Source organism: Daphnia pulicaria, chromosome 1, assembly GCF_021234035.1.
Source record: "Daphnia pulicaria isolate SC F1-1A chromosome 1, SC_F0-13Bv2, whole genome shotgun sequence".
In the NCBI taxonomy this organism is placed as follows: domain Eukaryota; kingdom Metazoa; phylum Arthropoda; class Branchiopoda; order Diplostraca; family Daphniidae; genus Daphnia; species Daphnia pulicaria.
In genome coordinates, this window is record NC_060913.1 from 36,316,263 (window position 1) to 36,335,078 (window position 18,816).

Genomic DNA, 18,816 nt, shown 5'->3' on the forward strand with positions numbered 1-18,816 from the left:
TGATGATTTATATTAAAGTAGCTAAACATGAATTTCATTACTTTGTTGTTTCTTCCCAGAAAGAAAATCTGATGCTTCGCGTATTCCCAAGCGGTCAACCCTACCGTTTACTAACGGGACCAGATTTAGTTCAACTTCCGGCAGATGACAAGAATTTTTCTTACATTTATAGTGTGTTCAGGGAACGGCGCGAACGCAGTCCCCCACTACCAAAAATTGTACTCCCGAGTTAATCACATTTGGATTAATCGCAAGGGTCAGCCCATCCTTAGTGCAATGGAAAGGCCTCGCCCTGGAGGAACCACCTTGGTGATCATGGTTGCCTCTGAGCCAGGTAAGTATGATTGTGGATGCTTTTTCACTTTGTTTAATACTTTGTATACAGCAGAACAATATTGACAAAGAGTGTTCAAGTATTTGACTGACGTTTAGAGAATACCACCCACTTTCTTTCATCGACTTGAATTACGAACTCGAGCAAAATATAGTAAATAAAGCTCAGTATTTATTTCATGGTCTTGATCTTTGCAAATACTTTTCAAGAAACAAATTGCTTGTTTTTTTTCATTTGGTCGTCCAATTGGCAAATAAGAAAATAAGAAAATCGACTTTTCATATGAAAATACACGCATCTTCATATTTTAAAAAAAAACATCACATCGAAAGATGAACAGTACTAATTAGTTAACACAATCAAGTACGTATTTTTTTATGCTTTTCTTGATATTACGAAAAAAATACAATTAGAAAAAATTACAAACATGTCTACATGACAGTTTTGCAATTATACATGGTCTTTTATTATACGGTGCTAAGACAATTTCTGTTTTATTCAATATGTTCTCCCTCATAGAGGGTGAGCCGATCCCGGAGGTACTGCAATACCGGGTCAACCCGTGGCGGGAGCAGTGCAAGCACTGTATTCCCACCGTATGCCAAAAATCAGTTTAATATTCTGGGGTCCATTTGAACCCGTATCAGATATTAAGCTGATAAGAACAGATTTTATGCATTGTATTTTCCAAAGGACTGGGAATAAACATATATACAATGATTTATTTTAATTGAGTTTGAAGGGAAAAAGTTCGCGAGACGACGTGTCAACGCTACGTTAAAAAACCCTTAGTTTGAGGAAGAGGGAGGACTTGCGCCCTCTTCTGCTTCTTCTTCTTCGGGTTCGGGATCGCTTGCTTCGGTCTGGTATGCCAGATGTTTGGCTATGATTTGAGTTGTTCCTTGGATGGCCAGTAGTTTCATCTTCTTCTTGAGGCTCTGCCATTTTCTACCCGAGAATCCCAGGGCAAGACATATCTCATCGTTGCTTGGGAGCCAGGACCCTAGTGAACCAACCACGAGAGGGAGTACCACACCAAGATGTTTGTACTTTTCAATTTTCCTTGCCTGTGCCTTCTCGAGTCCATCCGCGCTGCTGAGGGGAACCGTGACGTCGATGATGATGGGAGGGTTGGTGGAAGTGACCACCAGGTCTGGTCTGAGTCCGGAGTTGTCCACGGCGAGGTTGACGGAGACGGTGTGGCCAAGTTTCTCCGTTTCTTCCGCCATCAGTCCTAAGATAGAATTATGACGATTAATAGAAAGAGCGGAGTTTACCTGGCACCCACAGACAACATGGTCTGTGGTTTCCAGCTTCGTACAACCTAGTCGACAGATTTTGACTGTCGACTTTGATCCTGGGCCACCTCGGACTGGCAGTATCCCTAGTCTCGCCTTGTGGAGAAAGTGCCATTCCTGGAAGGACAGTGGCGTTCGGCATGATAAGAGACCTGCGTTCTCCTTGGCCATGTCAAGAGCTAATCCGGTTGCCGTCTTTCCTTGTTGAGCTGACAGGAGTCTGCTTGTCCACCTTTGCCTCATCGCGGTCCGGAGTCCTCTGACTGCCTTGATGGAGATTGTGGAGATGTCATCGGCGATAACTTTGCTGTACTCTTCGCCGGATACATCAATCCTTATCCTCTTCAAACAGCCCGAGGCCTTCCTTGCGCGGGTCCAAAGGTTCATCGATGCTCCTCCATGTCTGATTGCTCCAAGTCCCTTTTCCATGGAACCTGCCAAGTACTCGTTAATAGGAAGTGGAAAGGGGACCTCGTTCCTGCCGTATCCCAATTTGATGGTTTCTTCTAGTTGTGCCATTGCCACTTCACTGACGTTCTTGTCTTTGCTATCTAGGAGTTGCAGTGCTCTTGCCAGGGTCCAAATGTCAGCCTCGTCTGTGAGGGGGAGAACTCCAAGTCCTCCCACGCGGCGATCTGAGTAGAAAAAAGCAGTGTTAGCGGACATAGGGACACAGGCTACCTTGCGAAGGAAATCTCTGCAGGCGACGTCCAGGTCGTAGAGGGATCTTTTCTCGACTCTTCCCGATGCAAGGTGGTGGGAAAGTGATGGGAGTAGTACACTTCTGTACACTTCCAGCTTTTGCCAGGGAGCCAAACCGGAGTCGCCAATCTTTATCAAATTTCCGAGAAGTGACGTGGTGGGTCGGAAGGTTAGTCGTGAGCCTAGTGGAGTCCCTAGATAGTTTTCCTGTTCGTCCTCGGCTAGGGCCCTTATTTGGGAGTCTCCGAGTTTCAGTGGGTTATCTACAGAAGATTTGCCATTAATGAGTGTGAGTGACGTGCATTTGTTAGGATTAAATCTCAAGCCGAGTGAGGTTGCCGTGTTCTCGGTGGCATTGAGAGTTCCCTGGATTTCGCTGACTGAAGATCCTGCGATGGCAATGTCGTCTGCATAGGACGAAGTGGACACTCTTGACTGGTAGACTGCGAACCCGTTGTTGTTTGATTTTACTGTCCTGATGATCGGTTCTGCCGCCAGATTGAAGACGACGCTGCTTAATGGATCTCCTTGTCGGACTCCGGCTGTTGGATGGATTTGAACTGAGTCTTGTCCGACGGCAAAGTCCATGATGTTGTTTGAGTAGATATCGGTCAGAATGCGGCGAAGTTCGTCTGGTATCGGGAGGCTTTCGAACAGGCTGTTCAGTATCGGATGAGGTATTGATCCGAATGCGTTGGTGAGATCGAGCCAAGCAATCACCAGCTTCCTTTTTGACTGTTTCGCCTGCTCGATCACCGTGTGGAGTATGTGGGTGTGCTCTTGGATACCCCTGACTCCTGGAAGGAATCCCTTTTGTTCTGGAGAAATCCATCCTAGTCTCGTGGCGGTGGCCATTATCCTGGACGATATTATACCCGAAAATATCTTGTACATGGTTGGTAGTAAGGATATTGGCCTGAAGTTTCCATAATCAGAGGGATCTCCTTTCTTGAAGATAGGGACGGTTCGAGATGTTTTCCAGCAGGCTGGGATACCCAGAGACCACACCGCCCGGTAAATGGTTGCTAGGAGCTCGCCATTACCGTCAAGAGACCGGAGGTGGCGATATTCAAGGCCATCCCTTCCTGGAGCAGTGTTAGCAGCTTTACCGAGTTTAAGCTTGATTTCGCTAAGACTGGGGGGAGCTGAGAGTAGCCTGATGTCGTCATCGGTCGTCTGCTTCCAATCGCAGTGGTCGAATTGAGCACGGGCTGACTCCACTTGCTCCTGAGAAGGAGCTGGCTGACAGTAGGTTTCTTTCAAAAATGCAGTCGCTGTTTCTTTTGTTCCAGAATATCCAGTTGATTCTTCTTCGAGAATTTTCCTGACAGCCCTGCGGGGATACAAAGAAAATAGACGTTGAATTTTGCTCTTTTGGTCGTTTTGGGTTTGTTTGGATCTTCTGATTCTTTGTTGCTGGCGGTTTTGGCTTCGCTTTCGGTGGGCGTCTGGTGGCTTCTTTGGAGGGGGCGGTCGTTTCTGAGAAGAGGTCGAGTCTTCCGGTGTGGCAGAAAGTTTTAGCCACTCAGCACTGCACTTAGTGAGGGTGGAGTCGAGGCACTGTACCGTGTTGCAAGCCTCTATCCTAGCGCCCCAAACACTCCTAAACGCCTCTAGTGGACACACCGCGTCTCCGGGAGCTACCAATCTACCAAGCTGGCTGGGAGATGAGGCTGGAGATTCATAAGAGGAATCATTGTTGTTGGAAGATTTTGATGAAGACGGAGAATTGAAAGAGGAAATTGATGAGTCAAGAGATTCACTGTTTTCTGAGATTATGTTTGGAGTAGAAGGACTCGAGCGTTGAGTGGACAAGTCTTTGGAGGTGTTTGATGCAGAAGAAAAAGAAGAAGATGAAACTGGAGAAGCTGGAGAGGAAGAGGAGGGGACGGGTGAGGTCCCCTCTCCTTCTGTGTTGTTCGGAGTATTGCGTCTCGAAGCAACAGTGGGGGTGTGACAAGAGGTGGTTGACAGTTCAAGATTGATAATTCTGAAAAACTCTCTGTTGGAAATGTTAGGAGGGAGGGGGAGGAGGGGAACAGTTGGAGAATACGGTTTTGGCGTCTCTGTTAGATGTGTTTTGTAATGCGTTTTAATGAAGTATCCATCTCCATTTGCCTCGCATTTCCTACATTGCCATCTGCGGACTGTAGTGAGACCATGTACTCTAAACAGATGATGTTCAATGGACTGGAAAGCGACTGTTCCCTCACCCTTTGTGTGCCACTTGCATAAGGGGCATCGGCATGGGCCACCTGGATACATGAGCGTGACTTCATTACCCATAATTGTGGTTCCTTCCACAGTGATGCTCTCATCAAGTGCACCACAACCTTTCTCATGCCTTCTAGCAATGACAACATCGCTGGTCTCGTGATCGCACGAATTGCATGTGTACATGGGAGCAACTCTCGCGTCATGTTTAGCGAACATGTGCCTGACCGAATCTTGGACTCGTGATCTTGACGAGTATTTTCCGATTTTACAGAGAGAGCACTTAATCGTATCGGGCACAGGCCAAGGTAAGTAAATAGTTCCATCACAAGCTTGGAACTCGAAGAAGTCCACAGCTGCCCCTGCCATTCCAGAAAGGGAGAACAAATCCAGACGGTCAGACGTCTGGATCGGCTCAAGGTTGGGATGAGGGTGAGAGTCAACCCCCGCATTTGCTTTTTAAAAAGTACGAATTTGGGACTGAATTAGAGTGAGTTTACTGCAAGTTTACTACTGACTTCATAGGGAAAAGTTTACAGAAAGACTAAAAACTCAGAGGAATCTCCAGGGGATTTGACTCCCAGCCAACGAGGAGCTATGGTTAATGTGTGGGCCTAACCGGGACGCGCGTGTGTGGGAATATGAAACACGAGAAGGGAATTGCTGGCCGGATTGGATACCGGAAGACCGACGTCAGTAGAAACGCCGCGTAGTTTACAGCAAAAACACCCTCTCGCCAGTTGCCGGGCTAAGCGATTATCCAACTGTCAAGAATTGAGAGCAGAGGAAATGTTAGAAGAAGTTGGAGGCCAAAGGAAAGCCCGTATCAGATATTAAGCTGATAAGAACAGATACTACACTTTGATCTTAGCCAAAAGGCCGAGAAGCGATAATGTTACAAGGATTACTGCCCAAAATAACCACTGAGGTTCAACACATTTCCGGTGGTGTACGAAGAATACTCATATCACTCAAAACATTCAAGAAATGCTATAAAATATTGAGTTGTTCATTTTTCCAGACGCGACCACTTGATGCTTATAAAGTTCATTTTCATTTGTTTTATTATGCTCATACTGTATTAAGGGAGATACAATTTACGCTGAAGGCGTTGCAAATTTTACTCTCGTTATCACACTAGGTCCTTTTTTTTCAGAATATGGCTTTGCCACGCCACCTGACGACAAAAGCTCTGAACGATAATTAATCATGATTAAATAACAATAACTAAAAGAATGCAATACGATCATAAAGTCATGACACATCCTCAAATTGACCAACCTCACTTTCACAATTTATTTTGCCATACAAGCAGATGATTTAAGGACACGAATACCTGGAATTATTATTAAGATTTATCTCTTTAGATTTTCAAGAATTTAAATTTGTTTTATCATCTCAACCACTCTGAACACGCTAGTTTCCTTCCGCTATTTCACATGGATTTAACGGAAACGGTCCTCAATGACTGTGTTTGATGCTGTCGAGACAGCTACACTCACAGCCTGTTTCACGCTCAGAAACCAGCGTCTTAACTCGTCATCGTGGGTTGAAAGGAGACAAGTTTCTGGTGGGAAACAAGTCAAGATATACTACAGAAATGATCCTGTGAAGTATGATCTTAAATGCAATGTTATTTTGCAGAACTCTAAATAAGGTTTGTACGATCAATGAGCTTTGGCGTAAATTACAGTGCATAGATCGATATTTCGGAATATTAAATTGAGATTTGCAATACTTGACGCACACAGTACATACATTGTCAGGTCTTGCATTTTGTTCATTTATTGAAACACCGAGAAGCTCTTTAATAGTTATAGAACAAGTGACGAGACCAATTTTGGACACAATAAAGAATCCGCGTGCTCATCAAATCAATTTATTACAGTAATGTATTATCGATTGAGAGCCCATTTATCAGCTGGGTGTTTGGCGTGCACCTATAATCCTGCTTCGGGGAGGCTTGGTAGAGTGGATGGCTTGAGTTTAGGAGCCCTGTTTCGTGATACCGCATGTTGATCAGGTGCCCGCACTAAGCTTGACATCAGCATGGATCTGCTAGAGGAATCTAGTAGGTGCAGGTTAGCTAAGGAGGAGCGTAGTGGGTCAGGAGGGAAACCTAGCAGCCAAAAGTTCCCGTGTTCGGCAGTAGTGGGATCGTGCCAGTGAGTGGGCGTCATGCAACAGCCTCAACAAAATAGCCAAACCTCTATCTTTTTTTTTGTCGTTAAAACTACCGAGATCAAACAAACATGCGTTCTACAATATATGGTATCATTAATCAAAGTCCCAGCAATACCCTTTTCAACTAATACCTAAAGAATACATTATATTCCATGTCTCATCTAACTTGGGGAGCAAAAATAAAATTACACCATGCCAACAGCATCCCGTATTCCCAAGCGGTCACCCATCCAAGTACTAACGGGACCCGACATAGCTTAACTTCCGGGAGCTGACGAGACCGGGTGAGTTCTATGTGGTATGGCCGTTGACATCAATTCAGTCGCCATTACCCGACCATATTCGCCTCTAAATCTAGTTCTAATGCTTGCTTACTTTCTGTTCGAAATACACACCAACCTTAGCCAAACAAACGAGGACATATAAGTACATTTGTCAATGGACAACCGAATATAAAATTTGATAATATTTCCAAACGCCACTATTTTTGGCTAACTGTCATTTTTAATTTTCTCGTTCCGGGGATGTCCGATCAATGAGCCAACAATCCAAGTGTCATAAGGCTAACGATTGCTTCCCTTACTTAGCTTGCGTTGCATAAGGATCTCAGAGTCAGAGAGATTAGATAGAGCTGCCCGAAGAAACCACCAACGTACAAGCCTCTCGGCTGTGCCGTGCGCTTCGCGCTTTACTTAGCTTGCGTTGCATAAGGATCTCAGAGCCAGAGAGATTAGATAGAGCTGCCCGAAGAAACCACCAACGTACAAGCCTCTCGGCTGTGCCGTGCGCTTCGCGCACGGCGTTTCAAATATCTTTCAGCAACAAAGAGGTTGGAGGACGTCTAGTAGCCTCTCGGCTGTGCCGTGCGCTTCGCGCACGGCGTTTCAAATATCTTTCAGCAACAAAGAGGTTGGAGGACGTCTAGTAGGCAATATCCAGTAAAAAATACGTTCCTTCCATTTTCAACTAATGCCAAAATAATACATTGTAGTCCATGTAGTATCACCCATCTTGGGAAGCACTTCAATTCAATTGGATTCACAAAAATAAAATAATTCCATGCCAACAGCATCCCGTATTCCCAAGCGGTCACCCATCCAAGTACTAACGGGACCCGACATAGCTTAACTTCCGGGAGCTGACGAGACCGGGTGAGTTCTATGTGGTATGGCCGTTGACATTAAACTAGACGCAATTACCCGACCATATTCGCCTCTAATCTATTACTTGTGCTTGAGATTTATCTTTTTGAAATACACACTAATCTTACCAAAACCACCGAAAAACTATCAGTTTGTCATTTTACAAATGTTGTCAGTATGTAGTAGTAGAATATCTTTGTTTCCGCATACAGACGTTTTTAATTTTTCATTTATTCAAAGTGCCCAATCAGAAGACCGGGCGTTAAAAAAATAAGTCATATAGACTCATCAATGCTCCTAACCACGGAAATCTTTAGTAAAAGGCGAAAGATTTATCCGGGTATTGATTAGAAACCAGAGTAAATAACAGTGGTATGCCTTGTATTTATATTCATTTCAAAATTTTGAAGTGCGCTTGTAAGGTTTTTTTTCGAAACATGCGTTTACATATCAAAATCCTTGTGCAATTCTTTATCAATGGGTACAGTTATTTTAAAGTAAATATCATGTATAAAGCTCGTTAACATGTTTTTGAACGAAACAGTTGTGCGCAGTGTTATTTTTGAAAAAAATGAACGATCTTTATGGTACAAGCCCAACACGTAGGTGGTGGGATCAGATGTTTACCCCGACATTCACCCTACAGCGGTTAACAATTTATTGAACTTCCCCTTTAAACATGGTGGAATCTTTTCACCTTGTCATTTGGAATCACCTTTTCAAATATTTTCCCCGTGTTCACAATGTTCCAACTGACTGATATTAATGGCCTTCAGCGAACGAATTAATCAGCCTTGTCTGACGTGCAATACCAACTAAATGGAAACAAAAATCACTTATACGATTTCACTTTCACCGTTTAATGTTATAAACACACTATGCAACACTCCAATTTTTCTAACTGACTGTAATTTTTTTTTTCTTGTACGCTGAAATGCTCCTGATGGAGCTATCAAAAATTGCCGACGACAAAGATTATTTCACTTCATCGTGGCGGGGTATTGGTTAAAGTTTTCAACTAGCAATAATCACACCTCGGGAGACCCTCATTGGTTATGATATTGCCACTGCGCAAAGCTAAATTATAATCAGAAAAGCAAGTCTACTTAAGCATTTGCTGAATTCGTTCTGCTTGGACGTGTTGGACCAACAATTTCGTTCAGAAATATTCATTTAGATTACCCTAGGCAAATTTTAATTTCCATCTCCCATTGGACTAATACCAACAGGGGACAGTTCATTACATACATGAAATAATTTTTGTCTTAATATCGGGTCAAATACTTGAAATTCTGTAAATGTGTATTTTTCTTCCATACATTTCAACAACTTCCTGCACACACAAAAAAAGGGAGGGGGAATTTCAGGTTTTCATTCCAAATTGTTTTTCACATTATGAACTATTGAAGTGAGCGAGCATTACTTTCCAACCAAACAAAATTTATAGTTAATCTGCGTGTTGACGTGAAAAATCAGTTTTCAGTGCCGTGACCAGGATTCGAACCTGGGTTACTACGGATTCATATCTAGTAGGTACCACAACGTAGGGTCCTAACCACTAGACGATCACGGCCAATCCATTGGCCATGATGATTTATATTAAAGTAGCTAAACATGAATTTCATTACTTTGTTGTTTCTTCCCAGAAAGAAAATCTGATGCTTCGCGTATTCCCAAGCGGTCAACCCTACCGTTTACTAACGGGACCAGATTTAGTTCAACTTCCGGCAGATGACAAGAATTTTTCTTACATTTATAGTGTGTTCAGGGAACGGCGCGAACGCAGTCCCCCACTACCAAAAATTGTACTCCCGAGTTAATCACATTTGGATTAATCGCAAGGGTCAGCCCATCCTTAGTGCAATGGAAAGGCCTCGCCCTGGAGGAACCACCTTGGTGATCATGGTTGCCTCTGAGCCAGGTAAGTATGATTGTGGATGCTTTTTCACTTTGTTTAATACTTTGTATACAGCAGAACAATATTGACAAAGAGTGTTCAAGTATTTGACTGACGTTTAGAGAATACCACCCACTTTCTTTCATCGACTTGAATTACGAACTCGAGCAAAATATAGTAAATAAAGCTCAGTATTTATTTCATGGTCTTGATCTTTGCAAATACTTTTCAAGAAACAAATTGCTTGTTTTTTTTCATTTGGTCGTCCAATTGGCAAATAAGAAAATAAGAAAATCGACTTTTCATATGAAAATACACGCATCTTCATATTTTAAAAAAAAACATCACATCGAAAGATGAACAGTACTAATTAGTTAACACAATCAAGTACGTATTTTTTTATGCTTTTCTTGATATTACGAAAAAAATACAATTAGAAAAAATTACAAACATGTCTACATGACAGTTTTGCAATTATACATGGTCTTTTATTATACGGTGCTAAGACAATTTCTGTTTTATTCAATATGTTCTCCCTCATAGAGGGTGAGCCGATCCCGGAGGTACTGCAATACCGGGTCAACCCGTGGCGGGAGCAGTGCAAGCACTGTATTCCCACCGTATGCCAAAAATCAGTTTAATATTCTGGGGTCCATTTGAACCCGTATCAGATATTAAGCTGATAAGAACAGATACTACACTTTGATCTTAGCCAAAAGGCCGAGAAGCGATAATGTTACAAGGATTACTGCCCAAAATAACCACTGAGGTTCAACACATTTCCGGTGGTGTACGAAGAATACTCATATCACTCAAAACATTCAAGAAATGCTATAAAATATTGAGTTGTTCATTTTTCCAGACGCGACCACTTGATGCTTATAAAGTTCATTTTCATTTGTTTTATTATGCTCATACTGTATTAAGGGAGATACAATTTACGCTGAAGGCGTTGCAAATTTTACTCTCGTTATCACACTAGGTCCTTTTTTTTCAGAATATGGCTTTGCCACGCCACCTGACGACAAAAGCTCTGAACGATAATTAATCATGATTAAATAACAATAACTAAAAGAATGCAATACGATCATAAAGTCATGACACATCCTCAAATTGACCAACCTCACTTTCACAATTTATTTTGCCATACAAGCAGATGATTTAAGGACACGAATACCTGGAATTATTATTAAGATTTATCTCTTTAGATTTTCAAGAATTTAAATTTGTTTTATCATCTCAACCACTCTGAACACGCTAGTTTCCTTCCGCTATTTCACATGGATTTAACGGAAACGGTCCTCAATGACTGTGTTTGATGCTGTCGAGACAGCTACACTCACAGCCTGTTTCACGCTCAGAAACCAGCGTCTTAACTCGTCATCGTGGGTTGAAAGGAGACAAGTTTCTGGTGGGAAACAAGTCAAGATATACTACAGAAATGATCCTGTGAAGTATGATCTTAAATGCAATGTTATTTTGCAGAACTCTAAATAAGGTTTGTACGATCAATGAGCTTTGGCGTAAATTACAGTGCATAGATCGATATTTCGGAATATTAAATTGAGATTTGCAATACTTGACGCACACAGTACATACATTGTCAGGTCTTGCATTTTGTTCATTTATTGAAACACCGAGAAGCTCTTTAATAGTTATAGAACAAGTGACGAGACCAATTTTGGACACAATAAAGAATCCGCGTGCTCATCAAATCAATTTATTACAGTAATGTATTATCGATTGAGAGCCCATTTATCAGCTGGGTGTTTGGCGTGCACCTATAATCCTGCTTCGGGGAGGCTTGGTAGAGTGGATGGCTTGAGTTTAGGAGCCCTGTTTCGTGATACCGCATGTTGATCAGGTGCCCGCACTAAGCTTGACATCAGCATGGATCTGCTAGAGGAATCTAGTAGGTGCAGGTTAGCTAAGGAGGAGCGTAGTGGGTCAGGAGGGAAACCTAGCAGCCAAAAGTTCCCGTGTTCGGCAGTAGTGGGATCGTGCCAGTGAGTGGGCGTCATGCAACAGCCTCAACAAAATAGCCAAACCTCTATCTTTTTTTTTGTCGTTAAAACTACCGAGATCAAACAAACATGCGTTCTACAATATATGGTATCATTAATCAAAGTCCCAGCAATACCCTTTTCAACTAATACCTAAAGAATACATTATATTCCATGTCTCATCTAACTTGGGGAGCAAAAATAAAATTACACCATGCCAACAGCATCCCGTATTCCCAAGCGGTCACCCATCCAAGTACTAACGGGACCCGACATAGCTTAACTTCCGGGAGCTGACGAGACCGGGTGAGTTCTATGTGGTATGGCCGTTGACATCAATTCAGTCGCCATTACCCGACCATATTCGCCTCTAAATCTAGTTCTAATGCTTGCTTACTTTCTGTTCGAAATACACACCAACCTTAGCCAAACAAACGAGGACATATAAGTACATTTGTCAATGGACAACCGAATATAAAATTTGATAATATTTCCAAACGCCACTATTTTTGGCTAACTGTCATTTTTAATTTTCTCGTTCCGGGGATGTCCGATCAATGAGCCAACAATCCAAGTGTCATAAGGCTAACGATTGCTTCCCTTACTTAGCTTGCGTTGCATAAGGATCTCAGAGTCAGAGAGATTAGATAGAGCTGCCCGAAGAAACCACCAACGTACAAGCCTCTCGGCTGTGCCGTGCGCTTCGCGCTTTACTTAGCTTGCGTTGCATAAGGATCTCAGAGCCAGAGAGATTAGATAGAGCTGCCCGAAGAAACCACCAACGTACAAGCCTCTCGGCTGTGCCGTGCGCTTCGCGCACGGCGTTTCAAATATCTTTCAGCAACAAAGAGGTTGGAGGACGTCTAGTAGCCTCTCGGCTGTGCCGTGCGCTTCGCGCACGGCGTTTCAAATATCTTTCAGCAACAAAGAGGTTGGAGGACGTCTAGTAGGCAATATCCAGTAAAAAATACGTTCCTTCCATTTTCAACTAATGCCAAAATAATACATTGTAGTCCATGTAGTATCACCCATCTTGGGAAGCACTTCAATTCAATTGGATTCACAAAAATAAAATAATTCCATGCCAACAGCATCCCGTATTCCCAAGCGGTCACCCATCCAAGTACTAACGGGACCCGACATAGCTTAACTTCCGGGAGCTGACGAGACCGGGTGAGTTCTATGTGGTATGGCCGTTGACATTAAACTAGACGCAATTACCCGACCATATTCGCCTCTAATCTATTACTTGTGCTTGAGATTTATCTTTTTGAAATACACACTAATCTTACCAAAACCACCGAAAAACTATCAGTTTGTCATTTTACAAATGTTGTCAGTATGTAGTAGTAGAATATCTTTGTTTCCGCATACAGACGTTTTTAATTTTTCATTTATTCAAAGTGCCCAATCAGAAGACCGGGCGTTAAAAAAATAAGTCATATAGACTCATCAATGCTCCTAACCACGGAAATCTTTAGTAAAAGGCGAAAGATTTATCCGGGTATTGATTAGAAACCAGAGTAAATAACAGTGGTATGCCTTGTATTTATATTCATTTCAAAATTTTGAAGTGCGCTTGTAAGGTTTTTTTTCGAAACATGCGTTTACATATCAAAATCCTTGTGCAATTCTTTATCAATGGGTACAGTTATTTTAAAGTAAATATCATGTATAAAGCTCGTTAACATGTTTTTGAACGAAACAGTTGTGCGCAGTGTTATTTTTGAAAAAAATGAACGATCTTTATGGTACAAGCCCAACACGTAGGTGGTGGGATCAGATGTTTACCCCGACATTCACCCTACAGCGGTTAACAATTTATTGAACTTCCCCTTTAAACATGGTGGAATCTTTTCACCTTGTCATTTGGAATCACCTTTTCAAATATTTTCCCCGTGTTCACAATGTTCCAACTGACTGATATTAATGGCCTTCAGCGAACGAATTAATCAGCCTTGTCTGACGTGCAATACCAACTAAATGGAAACAAAAATCACTTATACGATTTCACTTTCACCGTTTAATGTTATAAACACACTATGCAACACTCCAATTTTTCTAACTGACTGTAATTTTTTTTTTCTTGTACGCTGAAATGCTCCTGATGGAGCTATCAAAAATTGCCGACGACAAAGATTATTTCACTTCATCGTGGCGGGGTATTGGTTAAAGTTTTCAACTAGCAATAATCACACCTCGGGAGACCCTCATTGGTTATGATATTGCCACTGCGCAAAGCTAAATTATAATCAGAAAAGCAAGTCTACTTAAGCATTTGCTGAATTCGTTCTGCTTGGACGTGTTGGACCAACAATTTCGTTCAGAAATATTCATTTAGATTACCCTAGGCAAATTTTAATTTCCATCTCCCATTGGACTAATACCAACAGGGGACAGTTCATTACATACATGAAATAATTTTTGTCTTAATATCGGGTCAAATACTTGAAATTCTGTAAATGTGTATTTTTCTTCCATACATTTCAACAACTTCCTGCACACACAAAAAAAGGGAGGGGGAATTTCAGGTTTTCATTCCAAATTGTTTTTCACATTATGAACTATTGAAGTGAGCGAGCATTACTTTCCAACCAAACAAAATTTATAGTTAATCTGCGTGTTGACGTGAAAAATCAGTTTTCAGTGCCGTGACCAGGATTCGAACCTGGGTTACTACGGATTCATATCTAGTAGGTACCACAACGTAGGGTCCTAACCACTAGACGATCACGGCCAATCCATTGGCCATGATGATTTATATTAAAGTAGCTAAACATGAATTTCATTACTTTGTTGTTTCTTCCCAGAAAGAAAATCTGATGCTTCGCGTATTCCCAAGCGGTCAACCCTACCGTTTACTAACGGGACCAGATTTAGTTCAACTTCCGGCAGATGACAAGAATTTTTCTTACATTTATAGTGTGTTCAGGGAACGGCGCGAACGCAGTCCCCCACTACCAAAAATTGTACTCCCGAGTTAATCACATTTGGATTAATCGCAAGGGTCAGCCCATCCTTAGTGCAATGGAAAGGCCTCGCCCTGGAGGAACCACCTTGGTGATCATGGTTGCCTCTGAGCCAGGTAAGTATGATTGTGGATGCTTTTTCACTTTGTTTAATACTTTGTATACAGCAGAACAATATTGACAAAGAGTGTTCAAGTATTTGACTGACGTTTAGAGAATACCACCCACTTTCTTTCATCGACTTGAATTACGAACTCGAGCAAAATATAGTAAATAAAGCTCAGTATTTATTTCATGGTCTTGATCTTTGCAAATACTTTTCAAGAAACAAATTGCTTGTTTTTTTTCATTTGGTCGTCCAATTGGCAAATAAGAAAATAAGAAAATCGACTTTTCATATGAAAATACACGCATCTTCATATTTTAAAAAAAAACATCACATCGAAAGATGAACAGTACTAATTAGTTAACACAATCAAGTACGTATTTTTTTATGCTTTTCTTGATATTACGAAAAAAATACAATTAGAAAAAATTACAAACATGTCTACATGACAGTTTTGCAATTATACATGGTCTTTTATTATACGGTGCTAAGACAATTTCTGTTTTATTCAATATGTTCTCCCTCATAGAGGGTGAGCCGATCCCGGAGGTACTGCAATACCGGGTCAACCCGTGGCGGGAGCAGTGCAAGCACTGTATTCCCACCGTATGCCAAAAATCAGTTTAATATTCTGGGGTCCATTTGAACCCGTATCAGATATTAAGCTGATAAGAACAGATACTACACTTTGATCTTAGCCAAAAGGCCGAGAAGCGATAATGTTACAAGGATTACTGCCCAAAATAACCACTGAGGTTCAACACATTTCCGGTGGTGTACGAAGAATACTCATATCACTCAAAACATTCAAGAAATGCTATAAAATATTGAGTTGTTCATTTTTCCAGACGCGACCACTTGATGCTTATAAAGTTCATTTTCATTTGTTTTATTATGCTCATACTGTATTAAGGGAGATACAATTTACGCTGAAGGCGTTGCAAATTTTACTCTCGTTATCACACTAGGTCCTTTTTTTCAGAATATGGCTTTGCCACGCCACCTGACGACAAAAGCTCTGAACGATAATTAATCATGATTAAATAACAATAACTAAAAGAATGCAATACGATCATAAAGTCATGACACATCCTCAAATTGACCAACCTCACTTTCACAATTTATTTTGCCATACAAGCAGATGATTTAAGGACACGAATACCTGGAATTATTATTAAGATTTATCTCTTTAGATTTTCAAGAATTTAAATTTGTTTTATCATCTCAACCACTCTGAACACGCTAGTTTCCTTCCGCTATTTCACATGGATTTAACGGAAACGGTCCTCAATGACTGTGTTTGATGCTGTCGAGACAGCTACACTCACAGCCTGTTTCACGCTCAGAAACCAGCGTCTTAACTCGTCATCGTGGGTTGAAAGGAGACAAGTTTCTGGTGGGAAACAAGTCAAGATATACTACAGAAATGATCCTGTGAAGTATGATCTTAAATGCAATGTTATTTTGCAGAACTCTAAATAAGGTTTGTACGATCAATGAGCTTTGGCGTAAATTACAGTGCATAGATCGATATTTCGGAATATTAAATTGAGATTTGCAATACTTGACGCACACAGTACATACATTGTCAGGTCTTGCATTTTGTTCATTTATTGAAACACCGAGAAGCTCTTTAATAGTTATAGAACAAGTGACGAGACCAATTTTGGACACAATAAAGAATCCGCGTGCTCATCAAATCAATTTATTACAGTAATGTATTATCGATTGAGAGCCCATTTATCAGCTGGGTGTTTGGCGTGCACCTATAATCCTGCTTCGGGGAGGCTTGGTAGAGTGGATGGCTTGAGTTTAGGAGCCCTGTTTCGTGATACCGCATGTTGATCAGGTGCCCGCACTAAGCTTGACATCAGCATGGATCTGCTAGAGGAATCTAGTAGGTGCAGGTTAGCTAAGGAGGAGCGTAGTGGGTCAGGAGGGAAACCTAGCAGCCAAAAGTTCCCGTGTTCGGCAGTAGTGGGATCGTGCCAGTGAGTGGGCGTCATGCAACAGCCTCAACAAAATAGCCAAACCTCTATCTTTTTTTTTTGTCGTTAAAACTACCGAGATCAAACAAACATGCGTTCTACAATATATGGTATCATTAATCAAAGTCCCAGCAATACCCTTTTCAACTAATACCTAAAGAATACATTATATTCCATGTCTCATCTAACTTGGGGAGCAAAAATAAAATTACACCATGCCAACAGCATCCCGTATTCCCAAGCGGTCACCCATCCAAGTACTAACGGGACCCGACATAGCTTAACTTCCGGGAGCTGACGAGACCGGGTGAGTTCTATGTGGTATGGCCGTTGACATCAATTCAGTCGCCATTACCCGACCATATTCGCCTCTAAATCTAGTTCTAATGCTTGCTTACTTTCTGTTCGAAATACACACCAACCTTAGCCAAACAAACGAGGACATATAAGTACATTTGTCAATGGACAACCGAATATAAAATTTGATAATATTTCCAAACGCCACTATTTTTGGCTAACTGTCATTTTTAATTTTCTCGTTCCGGGGATGTCCGATCAATGAGCCAACAATCCAAGTGTCATAAGGCTAACGATTGCTTCCCTTACTTAGCTTGCGTTGCATAAGGATCTCAGAGTCAGAGAGATTAGATAGAGCTGCCCGAAGAAACCACCAACGTACAAGCCTCTCGGCTGTGCCGTGCGCTTCGCGCTTTACTTAGCTTGCGTTGCATAAGGATCTCAGAGCCAGAGAGATTAGATAGAGCTGCCCGAAGAAACCACCAACGTACAAGCCTCTCGGCTGTGCCGTGCGCTTCGCGCACGGCGTTTCAAATATCTTTCAGCAACAAAGAGGTTGGAGGACGTCTAGTAGCCTCTCGGCTGTGCCGTGCGCTTCGCGCACGGCGTTTCAAATATCTTTCAGCAACAAAGAGGTTGGAGGACGTCTAGTAGGCAATATCCAGTAAAAAATACGTTCCTTCCATTTTCAACTAATGCCAAAATAATACATTGTAGTCCATGTAGTATCACCCATCTTGGGAAGCACTTCAATTCAATTGGATTCACAAAAATAAAATAATTCCATGCCAACAGCATCCCGTATTCCCAAGCGGTCACCCATCCAAGTACTAACGGGACCCGACATAGCTTAACTTCCGGGAGCTGACGAGACCGGGTGAGTTCTATGTGGTATGGCCGATGACATTAAACTAGACGCAATTACCCGACCATATTCGCCTCTAATCTATTACTTGTGCTTGAGATTTATCTTTTGAAATACACACTAATCTTACCAAAACCACCGAAAAACTATCAGTTTGTCATTTTACAAATGTTGTCAGTATGTAGTAGTAGAATATCTTTGTTTCCGCATACAGACGTTTTTAATTTTTCATTTATTCAAAGTGCCCAATCAGAAGACCGGGGCGTTAAAAAAATAAGTCATATAGACTCATCAATGCTCCTAACCACGGAAATCTTTAGTAAAAGGCGAAAGATTTATCCGGTATTGATTAGAAACCAGAGTAAATAACAGTGGTATGCCTTGTATTTATATTCATTTCAAAATTTTGAAGTGCGCTTGTAAGGTTTTTTTTCGAAACATGCGTTTACATATCAAAATCCTTGTGCAATTCTTTATCAATGGGTACAGTTATTTTAAAGTAAATATCATGTATAAAGCTCGTTAACATGTTTTTGAACGAAACAGTTTGTGCGCAGTGTTATTTTTTGAAAAAAATGAACGATCTTTATGGTACAAGCCCAACACGTAGGTGGTGGGATCAGATGTTTACCCCGACATTCACCCTACAGCGGTTAACAATTTATTGAACTTCCCCTTTAAACATGGTGGAATCTTTTCACCTTGTCATTTGGAATCACCTTTTCAAATATTTTCCCCGTGTTCACAATGTTCCAACTGACTGATATTAATGGCCTTCAGCGAACGAATTAATCAGCCTTGTCTGACGTGCAATACC

The 18,816-nt window shown here is 41.5% G+C and overlaps 22 non-coding genes and 1 pseudogene across 22 annotated transcripts; all 23 read right to left on the minus strand.

Moving 5' to 3' along the window:
- Window positions 1–178: 178 nt before the first annotated feature.
- Window positions 179–342, minus strand: LOC124322015. The gene has a single exon (XR_006914372.1). It is a non-coding gene; the product is annotated as a U1 spliceosomal RNA (small nuclear RNA).
- Window positions 343–851: 509 nt separating this feature from the next.
- Window positions 852–1,037, minus strand: LOC124322304. The gene has a single exon (XR_006914644.1). It is a non-coding gene; the product is annotated as a U2 spliceosomal RNA (small nuclear RNA).
- A 4,280-nt stretch (window positions 1,038–5,317) lies between these two features.
- LOC124322338 lies at window positions 5,318–5,439 on the minus strand (annotated as a pseudogene).
- Window positions 5,440–5,949: 510 nt separating this feature from the next.
- LOC124322444 lies at window positions 5,950–6,171 on the minus strand. Its single transcript, XR_006914728.1, has one exon. It is a non-coding gene; the product is annotated as a small nucleolar RNA U3 (small nucleolar RNA).
- Window positions 6,172–6,925: 754 nt separating this feature from the next.
- Window positions 6,926–7,044, minus strand: LOC124321971. Its single transcript, XR_006914331.1, has one exon. It is a non-coding gene; the product is annotated as a 5S ribosomal RNA (ribosomal RNA).
- Window positions 7,045–7,792: 748 nt separating this feature from the next.
- On the minus strand, window positions 7,793–7,911 carry LOC124321983. Its single transcript, XR_006914342.1, has one exon. It is a non-coding gene; the product is annotated as a 5S ribosomal RNA (ribosomal RNA).
- A 203-nt stretch (window positions 7,912–8,114) lies between these two features.
- On the minus strand, window positions 8,115–8,237 carry LOC124322844. The gene has a single exon (XR_006915101.1). It is a non-coding gene; the product is annotated as a U5 spliceosomal RNA (small nuclear RNA).
- Window positions 8,238–8,811: 574 nt separating this feature from the next.
- On the minus strand, window positions 8,812–8,953 carry LOC124322647. Its single transcript, XR_006914918.1, has one exon. It is a non-coding gene; the product is annotated as a U4 spliceosomal RNA (small nuclear RNA).
- A 404-nt stretch (window positions 8,954–9,357) lies between these two features.
- Trnah-gug lies at window positions 9,358–9,447 on the minus strand. Its single transcript is given in 2 exon segments — window positions 9,358–9,392; window positions 9,411–9,447. It is a non-coding gene; the product is annotated as a tRNA-His (tRNA).
- Window positions 9,448–9,639: 192 nt separating this feature from the next.
- Window positions 9,640–9,803, minus strand: LOC124322016. The gene has a single exon (XR_006914373.1). It is a non-coding gene; the product is annotated as a U1 spliceosomal RNA (small nuclear RNA).
- Window positions 9,804–10,312: 509 nt separating this feature from the next.
- On the minus strand, window positions 10,313–10,503 carry LOC124322198. The gene has a single exon (XR_006914546.1). It is a non-coding gene; the product is annotated as a U2 spliceosomal RNA (small nuclear RNA).
- Window positions 10,504–11,013: 510 nt separating this feature from the next.
- LOC124322445 lies at window positions 11,014–11,235 on the minus strand. The gene has a single exon (XR_006914729.1). It is a non-coding gene; the product is annotated as a small nucleolar RNA U3 (small nucleolar RNA).
- Window positions 11,236–11,989: 754 nt separating this feature from the next.
- LOC124321994 lies at window positions 11,990–12,108 on the minus strand. Its single transcript, XR_006914353.1, has one exon. It is a non-coding gene; the product is annotated as a 5S ribosomal RNA (ribosomal RNA).
- A 748-nt stretch (window positions 12,109–12,856) lies between these two features.
- Window positions 12,857–12,975, minus strand: LOC124322006. The gene has a single exon (XR_006914364.1). It is a non-coding gene; the product is annotated as a 5S ribosomal RNA (ribosomal RNA).
- A 203-nt stretch (window positions 12,976–13,178) lies between these two features.
- LOC124322845 lies at window positions 13,179–13,301 on the minus strand. The gene has a single exon (XR_006915102.1). It is a non-coding gene; the product is annotated as a U5 spliceosomal RNA (small nuclear RNA).
- Window positions 13,302–13,875: 574 nt separating this feature from the next.
- Window positions 13,876–14,017, minus strand: LOC124322649. The gene has a single exon (XR_006914919.1). It is a non-coding gene; the product is annotated as a U4 spliceosomal RNA (small nuclear RNA).
- A 404-nt stretch (window positions 14,018–14,421) lies between these two features.
- Window positions 14,422–14,511, minus strand: Trnah-gug. The gene is given in 2 exon segments: window positions 14,422–14,456; window positions 14,475–14,511. It is a non-coding gene; the product is annotated as a tRNA-His (tRNA).
- Window positions 14,512–14,703: 192 nt separating this feature from the next.
- LOC124322017 lies at window positions 14,704–14,867 on the minus strand. The gene has a single exon (XR_006914374.1). It is a non-coding gene; the product is annotated as a U1 spliceosomal RNA (small nuclear RNA).
- Window positions 14,868–15,376: 509 nt separating this feature from the next.
- On the minus strand, window positions 15,377–15,567 carry LOC124322199. The gene has a single exon (XR_006914547.1). It is a non-coding gene; the product is annotated as a U2 spliceosomal RNA (small nuclear RNA).
- A 509-nt stretch (window positions 15,568–16,076) lies between these two features.
- Window positions 16,077–16,298, minus strand: LOC124322446. The gene has a single exon (XR_006914730.1). It is a non-coding gene; the product is annotated as a small nucleolar RNA U3 (small nucleolar RNA).
- Window positions 16,299–17,053: 755 nt separating this feature from the next.
- On the minus strand, window positions 17,054–17,172 carry LOC124322018. Its single transcript, XR_006914375.1, has one exon. It is a non-coding gene; the product is annotated as a 5S ribosomal RNA (ribosomal RNA).
- Window positions 17,173–17,920: 748 nt separating this feature from the next.
- On the minus strand, window positions 17,921–18,039 carry LOC124323129. Its single transcript, XR_006915373.1, has one exon. It is a non-coding gene; the product is annotated as a 5S ribosomal RNA (ribosomal RNA).
- A 203-nt stretch (window positions 18,040–18,242) lies between these two features.
- LOC124322954 lies at window positions 18,243–18,364 on the minus strand. The gene has a single exon (XR_006915205.1). It is a non-coding gene; the product is annotated as a U5 spliceosomal RNA (small nuclear RNA).
- Between the last annotated feature and the right edge of the window lie 452 nt (window positions 18,365–18,816).